This window comes from Mchenga conophoros, linkage group LG3 (genome assembly GCF_057382185.1).
Source record: "Mchenga conophoros isolate Kocher_MC1m ecotype Shallow Benthic linkage group LG3, M_conophoros_male_GT1.1, whole genome shotgun sequence".
In the NCBI taxonomy this organism is placed as follows: Eukaryota; Metazoa; Chordata; class Actinopteri; order Cichliformes; family Cichlidae; genus Mchenga; species Mchenga conophoros.
This window is the reverse complement of record NC_140528.1, coordinates 52,633,175-52,643,813: the sequence shown is the minus strand read 5'-3', so window position 1 is coordinate 52,643,813 and position 10,639 is coordinate 52,633,175. Positions and strand designations below refer to the sequence as shown.

Here is a 10,639-nt window from a genome sequence, read left to right as displayed (position 1 = left end):
ACTCGGCAGGATTTAAGTTTGGACTACCTAATGAACGCATTAATTGATTTAAGTATTATTAAACCAGTGTTAATCTTTTGACTTTGCTTCTTCGTCGGTTTTTGTTTGGAACAGCTGTGAAGTTTGGATATTTAAAGTGCGCATTGAGGAAACAGAAGAGCAGTTCACGTCTTAAACCATTCAAATGAATAAATAAAAGCTGTACTTTTTGTTTGAACTACTGTGCTGCTGTTTCCTGCGAATATTTATTTAGCTCTCAGAGGTAAATCTGTACCAACTCTGAGCCGTGAAATATATTTTTATCGTTGCATTACTCCCCTTCCTCCTTCCTTGTTTTTGTCACGAGTTCTAAATCTGCTACTTCCTGGTTGAAAAAAATATTTGTTCAGTGAATCGTTTTTAGTTGATTTTTAGAAACTAAAAGCTGCTCCCCAACAAAAATCAAAGTTTGTGTTTCAATTGTTTTCGTCTGTTGCCCTGTGTTCCAGGTTAACTGTTTTTTGTTTTTGTCTTTTTTACTGGTTTTCACACTAACGTTTTTAAGTTAAGGTTGTGCAACAACAAGCTCCAGCAGCTCTGCTGGTTGTAGCAGAAACAAAATAAAACCTGATGCAGTTGAAGTTTTTTAAACATCAGCTGAAAGCGCCGTGTCGTTAGAGTCGCGATTTTCAATATTTTCTTGTTATTGTAGGTGAATTAAAGACAGGCTGTTAAATGGAAACTATCCGAAACATGACCGGTGTAATGCTTTAATAATAGTTGCTTCTGGGAGATTGTTAAGTCTGAGATTGAAAGAAATTTGGGTTTTTTGTTCTACAAGTGAAATTAAGCGCTTAGTTGAGTAACAGACTCTGTGAACCTGACCTACTCACTGACAGGTTTCCTCCAGCAAACTCCTCCTCCTGATGAACCTGAAGAAATAACAGAATCATGTAAAAGAAAAAAAAACATTACTCTCATAAACGTATATTATAAATACGATTCTATTTCATAAGAAGAACCTTTTATCCAGATCCATCCATCTATTATTATGACAAAGTAGAAAACCAAAGATAAACATCATGGTCCACACTTGCAAACATTCATGTTTCTCAGTCCACTAGATTAAAACGAGGCTCTCCTCTTTATTTGCCCGTTGCCATGGCAAATCCATGTATCGGAAGGGCAGAAAACAGCCTGCGTTGATTAAACAACAAGTTTGTAAACTTCATCGTGGACTGTGGGGGAATATTTAACAGATTAATTCTTTGATACGTCAACACCATGAATCGAAATTTAGTGGAAGTGAACCAAAAAAAAAACAAAACCGCATGCTTGTCATTTTTCTTTTCTAGTTTCCAGGCCCTTGATTGTGATGCACTCAGGAAGTTCACCAGGAAAACTTCATCGTCACATGTTTGCTCACTTTCATGGAGAGGAGCTCCTGGTTCCTGGAAACTGAGCACGAATGAAGGGGTAGGAACGTCATTCAAAACTGAGCTTACAAGAGTTAAAAAAGTTGACTGAGATAATATTAGACAAGGCACTGCACACTGATGTCAACAGGTGCTTTAAATCTAATAGGGTTGAAGTGTGTAGTAGTAGTAGTAGTAGTAGTAATAATAATAATAATGACTTTCAGGGCCCTGCATGGACAAGCACCAACATATATAAGTGAACTTTTACAACCATACATTCCCAGCAGGTCCCTGAGGTCATGTGACCAGGGCTTGCTTGCTGTCCAACACAAGAGGCTGAAAACAAAAGGCGACAAAGCTTTTGGAACTGTGACCCCCAGATTGTGGAACTCTCTCCCTTTGAGCCTGACATCTGTGGACTTAGTGGTCGCTTTTAAATAACAGCTAAAAACCCATCTTTTTAAACTTGGTTTTGGTTGATTTTTATTTTTAGGTTTTAGCTTCTGTGAAGCACTTTGTGATTTTTATCTTGAAAGGTGCTATATAACTAAGTTTTACTTACTTTTTTTTTTTACTTAATAATAATAATAGTAATAATAATAATACTGAAAATTTAAAAAAAGCTCTTAAATCCCCCAAATTATTATCTAAAATATACAGAACACTTTCTAAATTAGATGAATCAATATCCCTTCCTACTGCAAAGTGGGAAGCAGATTTATCAGTCAACCTAGACCAAAACTTCTGGTCTCAGATTTGCTTAAAAACTTTCAAATTAATTAAAAATCCCAGTCTGCAATTAATACAATACAAAATACTTCATAGAGTGCACTATACAGGTCATCGGATGTTCAAGATGGGCTTTACATCTTCCAACAACTGCTCACACTGTCAAGGCAATACACCAGACAATTACATCCACGCTCTTTGGTTCTGTCCACCAGTGCAAAAGTTTTGGCGCGAGATATGTGAAGACTTATCAAAGTGTCTGAAATGTAACATTCCAACTTCCCCCTTAGTGTGTCTACTGGGCAGCTTAGATAATGTCACTTCAGAAAAGAATATAGCCCATATGATCTTCACTGCCCTATGCATAGCCAAGAAAACAGTCCTCATGAACTGGAAAAATAAAAATAATCTTAATTCTAACCAATATAGAAATTATCTATTAGATTACATTAGTCTTGACACAGCCTCTGCCACCACATTAGATCAATTGCTCTGGGCCCCTTTTATCAGCTCCATCACCTAGTGGGGGTGGGGGGTCATAGTTTGGTCCCGCCTTCACTGTTGTGATTGGTGAGGGGGTAGGGACAGGCTTAGGGCGTCGGGGGGTTCCCCGGAGGCATCTTCCTTGGGGGGCTCAACCCGGGGTAGCGGTCACGTCCGGTTGGGGGCTCTGTTGGCTCTCAGGTGACTGTTTCCTCGCGGCTGCGTGCAGCGGGGCTAGGGGAGGGTCTGTGCTGACGGACGTGGGTTACTGACCTGGCAACCTGGCTGCCCCTGGGTGGGTCCGGGATGGGCGTGAGGTTCTGGGGGCGCTCCGTCTCTGGGCTGGGGCCCGGGCCGGGCCTCGGGGGCTTGGGTCCTGGTTGGTGTGTTGCCGGGGTTGTGGGCGGGTGGGTGCATGGGGGCCCGGCCCTGGAGCAGGGTGCCGCCGGTGCGTCGAGCCGCCTGGGGGGCTCTTCATCTGGTGGGGGGGATGGTCACATCTTGCAGGAGCTTTCTTCTCTTCAGGAACTCTCTGCAGGAGGGGGAGATACAGGAGAGGTGGAGGAAGATCTCAGCCTGGGCGTTTACCGTCTTATGTAGTCTGGAAGATGTGTGGATGGTGGGGTGGGTGCAGTTTTCTCTGTGGTGGGGTTGGGTGGACTGTCCAGGGCTCTGTGGAGCCGGAGGGCGCTACTGCACTGGGCCCCGGTCTGATGGGCCTGGGCCCCCCTTCCCTGGCGGGTCGCGGAGGGTGGGAGTGCCTACTGGGGTCAGCGGGGGAGCTGGCCCCAGGGAGGGGTTACCTGCCCCTCCCTTCCTTCCCTCCCCATCTCCAGCTGCCTCCCTCTTCCCGCTCCTCCACAACCACCCACACATGCAGGGCCTTGGAGTGGGGGTATGTCACCAGGGTGCAGAGGAGGCTACCCCCCCCCCCCCCCCCCCCCCGTCCCCTTCTGGCTGCCTCTGCCTCAATTTTATCCCACAACTTAGACATTCACATTATTCACACTCTCATTACACATACATATAGGATCTTGGGGGTGGGCACAATCACGGAGTCCAATTTACCATCAGGGTGTATACCTCACCCCTGACGTCGTTGCCCACCTCTCAATTTTAAATACACTTAGTCATTGAGGGCTAGCAGGAGGGACTATGCGCTTACCTGCTGCTCCATGGCAGGTAGCTCCATGCCCTCCTGGGTTTTAATTGCACCTTAGAACACATATGCATCAACACTACAATGAGCGGGTGGAGGGAGGTTTGGAGTCTTCTCCCACCCCCATTCTCTGCGGCCTGCTGGAGCGGGAGGGCTAGTAGGAGGAGTTGGCCGTCCGACTGCGGTCTGGGGTGTGGGGCCTCCCTGCTGCTGCGGAGTCGGGGTGGTCTGCCTCTCCCCACCGCAGGGAAAAGGGCAACACCACCTGGGTCTGGGTGCAATTCCCCCCTCCAGGGACAAGGGTACCTAGACCCGGTTTGTAGAGTACGCTTGGGGAGTGTGATTGTGTGTACAGCGTCTCTTTATGTCTGTCTCCACGTTGGTTGAGTGTGGAGTGAGTGCATATGAGAGCATGAGGGTGGGAATGGATGTTTGTGTCTGTGTGTGCCTGTATGTCTGTGTCTATATGTCAGGTTGGGTATCAGACGCCACCTCTCTGGGGACACCTCAGGCCCTCCAAGGTTTGGAGGCCTATCTCCACCCACCACCACTTCCCCTGCCGGTGGCGGACTCCCTCAGGTGTCGGTGTGTTGGTGGTTCTTTGTGTCTGGGGGTGGGCGTCCGGGTACACACCGGCTCACTCCTTGGCGGCCGCTTGTCGGGGCCTGGGGCCTGGGGCTCGCTCGGGCCCCTTTGGAGGTGGGGTGCCCCCGGCCTCTCGGCCTGGGGCTCGGTCACTCAGGCGCAGCTGGGGGCCGGCGGAGCTCACGGGCGCGTCACTGCAACTCCCCCTGACTTCTGCTCCGCGGCTGCTGGGCGAGCCCTCATCTGGGACTCTCCTCAGCTCTTACTGGAACAGTGGCGCGGCTGCCCCTCTGTTGGTCTTCCATGGTCTCTTGTGTTCTGGGGGCCTCTGGATGTCTGGAGTTTTGATCTCCTCCATACCCGCTTCACACCCTGGAGGACGGGGCTGTGGCCCCCCCACACTCCCTAGCAGATCATTACATGGAGAAACCTTTGGAATGCAAGCATGCTGATCCACACAGGTATGCACACATGGGTATTCACAGACGCGGACTAAAGCTTTCTTGGCTGCTACCTCAAAGCACACTGTGCGCTGTCTATCTTGCGTGCTGCACAATATCGTTTATTATTTAGTAAATATTGATATCTATGGCTAGCTAGTTTATTGTGATGGTGCTTTGTTTTCTCTATTATTATGTTGCTCTTTGTTGTTTGCTGTCTCCTCTGTTTGTTTGTTTTTTTTTCTCCATACAGGTGACCCAGGAGTTCTTTTTTTTTTTTTGTTCTCTCTCTCTTCCCTCCCCTTCTCACCGTCTCTTCTCCCCTTTGGTTTTCTTTCTTTCTCTCCCCCTCTTTCTCTCATTCATTCCCCCTGTCCTATTTATTAAAAAAAAAAAAAAAAATGACAAAGGATGAACTGAAGCTCTGCCATCACGTAATGTCGCATACTGCTGTTTCTGATGTCATTTAGAAAAAAAAAAAAAAAAAAAAAAAAAAAGAAAATTTAAAAAAAGCTGTATAAAGTGTAAAGAAAAAATGAATGCAATAATTTGCATATCCCATAAACTCATATTTAATTCACAATAGAAAATAGAAAAAAATATTAACTGTTTAAACAAAGAAAAATACCATTTTAAGAATAAGGTTAAACAGTTCCAGAATAAGGTTTCTCAGTGTAAAATTGTGAAGACCTAAATGTTATCATATACATAATACTCTACAGTACATGATATTATCGAAATATTTTGATCATCTGGAGAAATCACTGTGGGCAAGGGACAAAAATGAAAACCAGTATTGAATGCCCTTAATGTTCTGGTCCTCACTGCGTTAAAAAATGCAATAAAAAAAAAGTCTTCCTGCCTGCCATTGAGACCTTTCACCAGCTCCAAACATTTAGAGCGTAAATAAGCAAAAGAATACATCAGAGAAGATCCAGGACTGTTAGCTTCTTATATCAGACAATATTGGGACATTGAGCTGTCTCTCCTCAGTTCCCACATGTTTAGACTGTTACAAAAGAAGACCTGATGCTACAATAAAAATGGTCTCTTCCCAAATTTTGGAAACATGTTGATTCAGCTAATAGTGTTTTGATTTCTCTTAAAGTTGTGCGTTTTTTCATTTTAAAAATTGAATGTTTTTTGTGTTCTGTTGTGAATGAAATATAGTTTTATGACATTTCCAATTCATTGTATTCTGTTTTATGTACATTTTACTTTTTATGTCTTACTTTTATTCTCCTAGTTAAAAAAAAAAAATCTAAAACTTTGTCCTCACCTTTTTTCTTTTTTTTTTCCTCACAGGAAAATTATCATCTCGATATTTCTGTCTTTATGTGAGTTTTCACATTGACACATTGAGAGGTTTTTATTTAAATAAAGCTACAATCCTGACCTTCCTCTGTCTCCTCTTCAGGTATATTAGCTGGGACTCAGTGTCTATGAGGCCAAGGAGGGCAGCAACATCACCATCAAACTGGACCGTCAGCTCCAAGCTGACTTGTCTCTAGCTCACTTGATGTGTGTTTTCCTCTCAGATAATGGAAATACTTTGTTTAAAATGATCAGAGGAGTGGAGGACTCTGAGTCTCAGCATGAGCAGTTTGCAGGACGGGTTCACATCGACAGAGGCGCCCTGAGAGGAGGAAGAGTCGTACTTCATGTGTCCAGAGTCACAGCTGAAGACTCTGGAAACTACCGCTGTGATCTGGCTGCTGATTATAATAAGGTGCTGAGGAGGTGGGAGCATGAGGTCTCTGGTAGGTCAACAGAACCCCAGATACAAACCTGTTGTGCCTTTGTTTTTGTTACTGCTGTAAGATGACCTTGATGAGAATCTAACACCTAACTAATCTGCTTCTACAGAAAATTTCATCTTGAATGTGACTCGCCTTCATTCAGTGAGCAGAGACGGCTTCCACACAACACCAAAACCAAGTGAAGGTAGGACACACCGAGCTGCTACTATGGTTATTAAAGGTTTTAAAGGTGTTCACTCATTAATTAACAAAGTACTTTGTAATGAAACTTCTTTTTTCTTTTAAAACAAAGTATCTCTAGAAAAAATCTAACCACTTGGCAGTTGGTCTGAAATGCTGCCAGGCATTTATTTGGGCACTTATTTAGAAGCGTTGACAACGATAACACTGCTCCTTTTTTTTGCCATGGCTTTTTTTTTTTTTTTTTTACAAGTTTATTGTTTATTCATTACCTAAAAATACTTACTGGCTGGTGCTGTAGAAAAAGAGGGGAGAAAATGGAGGGTTTAAAGGAAAGTAGAAACAAAATCTACTGTATGTATTTTAAATGGTCACATAAGAGTATCTGATTCCAGATGAACAGAATCAACTTTCTGTAATTGCCTTCCCTGAATGATTGAGCATGACAAGGTTAAATCAAACATAAATAGTTGCTTCACCTGACATCAGATATAAACAGATGTTGTTTTTTTGTTGTTTTTTTCCTTCTTCTTAAAGGAGCAAGAAGTCCTGAGGAGAAACGCAGAGCTCATGACTGGAACAATGTTAAAACAGTTTTAGGAGCTCTAAATGTTGGAGCTCTAATACTTGGTGGTTTAGTGTTAGTGATAGAAGAGGCTAAGAGACATCTGCAAGCAATACTGCGAAAGTTTTTTTTTTTTTTTCTCTCTGTGTAGTTGAATTTTAATCGAACAATTTTTATGCTCTGATTTATCTTTTGATGTATTTTGTTTTGCACTTATAAAGACAAAAGCCTAGATCTTTATATTCAAAGATTCATTTGAAGTTTCATTTGATCCAAATGCACATTTCTCAGCATCATTATGGCTCCAGGCAGATCCCCTTCGTGGTCTCCTGGAAATAATAACCACAACTTTTCAGCCGTTCTCAGTATCAGCTTCAAAAATGAGCATGGGTTATGAAAGAAAAATCACTGAACATGCACTTTTACTCTTTTTAACATGACCTTAGACATTTTAAGTGGGTTTTCTGTCTCTTCAGAACTCACTCTCAGCAAATAATGTGAGCCGTGCAGCATTTCAGCTCAAAATTGACAATGACTCATTTTCATGTTCTCACAGTAATGTTACAGTAACACACTTCATTTCTATAAAAAATTAAAGTGGCAAGACATAAAACCATTGATGTAATTGTTTGGTCTTTACAAATCACATCTGACTTAAACAAAGATAAAACCAATAAATGTAATAACTGCACCCTTCAGTTTGACAGACGTGTTTCAGTCTTGGATAAAACCTGCAATAGTCTCATGTATGTAACGTTAAATATCTGAAATAAGCACTTTTTAAATCTGATACTTGCAATAATTTTTAATAACATAAGCTTCACCTTTAAACACCTTTTTTTCAGTTTCATGTAAAAAAGAAAAAAAAACAGTGTTTATGGGTTTTTGGTGTTATTTCTGTTTATTTTTTTTATTTTTATTGGTTTTATAAACATGCTTTATCATTATACGTTCACTCTTTTTAATCTGTGAAGCACTACCCAAGTTTTTTTGGATATTGATTTGTTTTTATATAAATTTTTCTTTTTTTTAAAGTGTGTGTGTGTGTGTGTGTGTGTGTGTGTGTGTGTGTGTGTGTGTGTGTGTGTGTGTGTGTGTGTGGAGATCTATATCTGGTAGTAATGTGTTTTGGTGACATTTGTTATCAAGAACATTGCTGTCTGGTTTTTTTTTTCTTCATATGTTGTAATAAATTTTTCTTCATATGTTGTAATAAATTGATTGATAAATCAATAAAAAATGTTTCTATTTGCTCTTGATCTGAAGAAGACTGCATTTAAAACAAAAGAAAAAGTGAAGCATCAGGTACAGACATTAGATGCGTGAAGTTAAGGGGCTCTGCTTCAGAAATACACACGTGAGATCAGGTCGTAACTGTGAGGAAAGAGCTGAGAGGAGCTCTAACATCTCTAATACAAGTTCATCTGCTTGTCTGTGTGTTCATTTGACAGATTGTTAAGCTCTTTGTAATAAATCAGACCAAAATGCTGTTACATAAACAGAGAAACAAAAGAAAAAGATGGGACAGTGAACTGAGTTGGATTGTTTACACTATAATACACAAAAATAACTGAAAGTTTTCTGTTTTTTGATATGTTTAAACGTGATTTCTATACAGATAAATGATTGAAAAGATCAACTCCATAATTGTTTTGTTATAGAAACGACCTGTCAGTACTGATAGGAATTTATATCTAGATAAACTTTCCGAGAGATTCATCAGGTCAACAAAATCTAAAGATGCTGTCCATTAAACACCTGGGGCCTGTTCTTCGTACCTCGCTAAGTAAGTTAGCTGGATTAGATTGTTGACGATTTCGCATGATCCTGGATCGTTCGGTTCCCCGAAGCTCATCCGGGACTTGCTGTCATAGCAACAGAGCCGTAAGCGTAAACCTGCTCGGGAGCCTGCTCAGCGCGACAGTGTGCTCATTGAGAGATATCGATATTCCCGTGAGGGTATTATTTATTTAACAAACTTGTTGACGAGGGGGTGCAGGACCACCACCTGTCTTTTTTTCCTCTGCCCTTTTCTTGGTTGCTGTTATGAACAAACTAACAGAGTATTACAGGCCAGTATTACCTTGCCAAGAGACGAAAAGCAATCTAAGAGATAAATATTACCATTCTGTAGAATACTCCTGTATTCCACTTTTAGTCAAGTCAAGTCAAGTTTATTTATAGAGCACATTTAAAAACAACCAAGGCTTGTTCCCATGTTCTTGTGGGTCCTGTTATGGCTCTAATGTGAAAGGGGATATAATATAACATATTATAATATAATATAATGCCATATGATATTGGACAATATAGTGTCATATGATAGATCTACCCTACCGCCTACTGGTGTTGGCCAGAGGGGCCGATGGCGCGATATGGCAGCCTGGCTTCTGTCAGTCTGTCCCAGGGCAGCTGTGGCTACAACCGTAGCTGCCTCCACCAGTGTGTGAATGTGGGAGTGAATGAATAGTGGTATCGTAAAGGGCTTTGGGTGCCTTGGAAAGCGCTATATGAACCCAATCCATTATTATTATTATTATTATTATTATTATTATTATTATTATTATTAAATCACCTACGAGTTTAATTTGTCAGCAACTTTCTGCCAGCCCTCTCTCCTTGCTTTTGCAGCCTTTGCAGTGTTCCCTTGCGTTTTAATTAAACTCTGAAACTCCTGAAATCCCGCACTCAAGAGTTCTTGCTCTGCTGCCGGATAATACCGAGCGCGCTCCTTCGACATTTTCGCCGACCAATCAGCGGGTTGCCGATCAATGTTTCTACTATCGATGCGTAGCCCCTTTTACGACACCCAGTGATGTCACATTACTGCGTCCAGCTGTACTAATCGTCAACGGCAGGTGTGTTCGGAGAACCGGATTAGCGAGCTCACGGTAGCGCGATGGTTTGGTCTTGGATGTGTCATTTGATCTTGGATGTAGTGAGCGACGTACGAAGAACGGGCCCCAGGGCCCTATTTCAGGAAGCCGGTTTAGTGCAAACTCTGAGTAAGTATACCCTGAGTTAACGAAAACTCTGGGTTTTCGGTTTCACAAAGCGAGTTTAGATTAATCCTGAGTGAGTTACTATGACGACACACTCCGTGAAGCTAACCTGCCCCCTAGCAGGTTTACTTCAACTAACCCTGACTTTCTCCGCCTCTTTGTCAGAAACCTGACTGTAGGAAGTGTCAGACATGGCGTGCCCCTTCCTTGAAGAGCCAGTAGATGTTGAAGCCCAAATTCTCCGCAGAGCTCTCCGCCGGGAGAGAGTGATTAGAGCGCGTTTGGACATTTTATCATTTCCTGATGATTTTCTGTGTGAATGTTACCGTTTTTCAGCAC

At 42.3% G+C, this 10,639-nt stretch overlaps 1 pseudogene across 1 annotated transcript; it reads left to right on the top strand.

Moving 5' to 3' along the window:
• The first annotated feature begins 1,447 nt into the window (after nucleotides 1-1,447).
• Nucleotides 1,448-7,623, top strand: LOC146579423 (uncharacterized; annotated as a pseudogene). The gene is made up of 5 exons (XR_014891592.1): nucleotides 1,448-1,455; nucleotides 6,099-6,158; nucleotides 6,231-6,553; nucleotides 6,660-6,737; nucleotides 7,271-7,623. The product of XR_014891592.1 is annotated as an uncharacterized LOC146579423 (transcript).
• The last annotated feature ends 3,016 nt before the right edge of the window (nucleotides 7,624-10,639 follow it).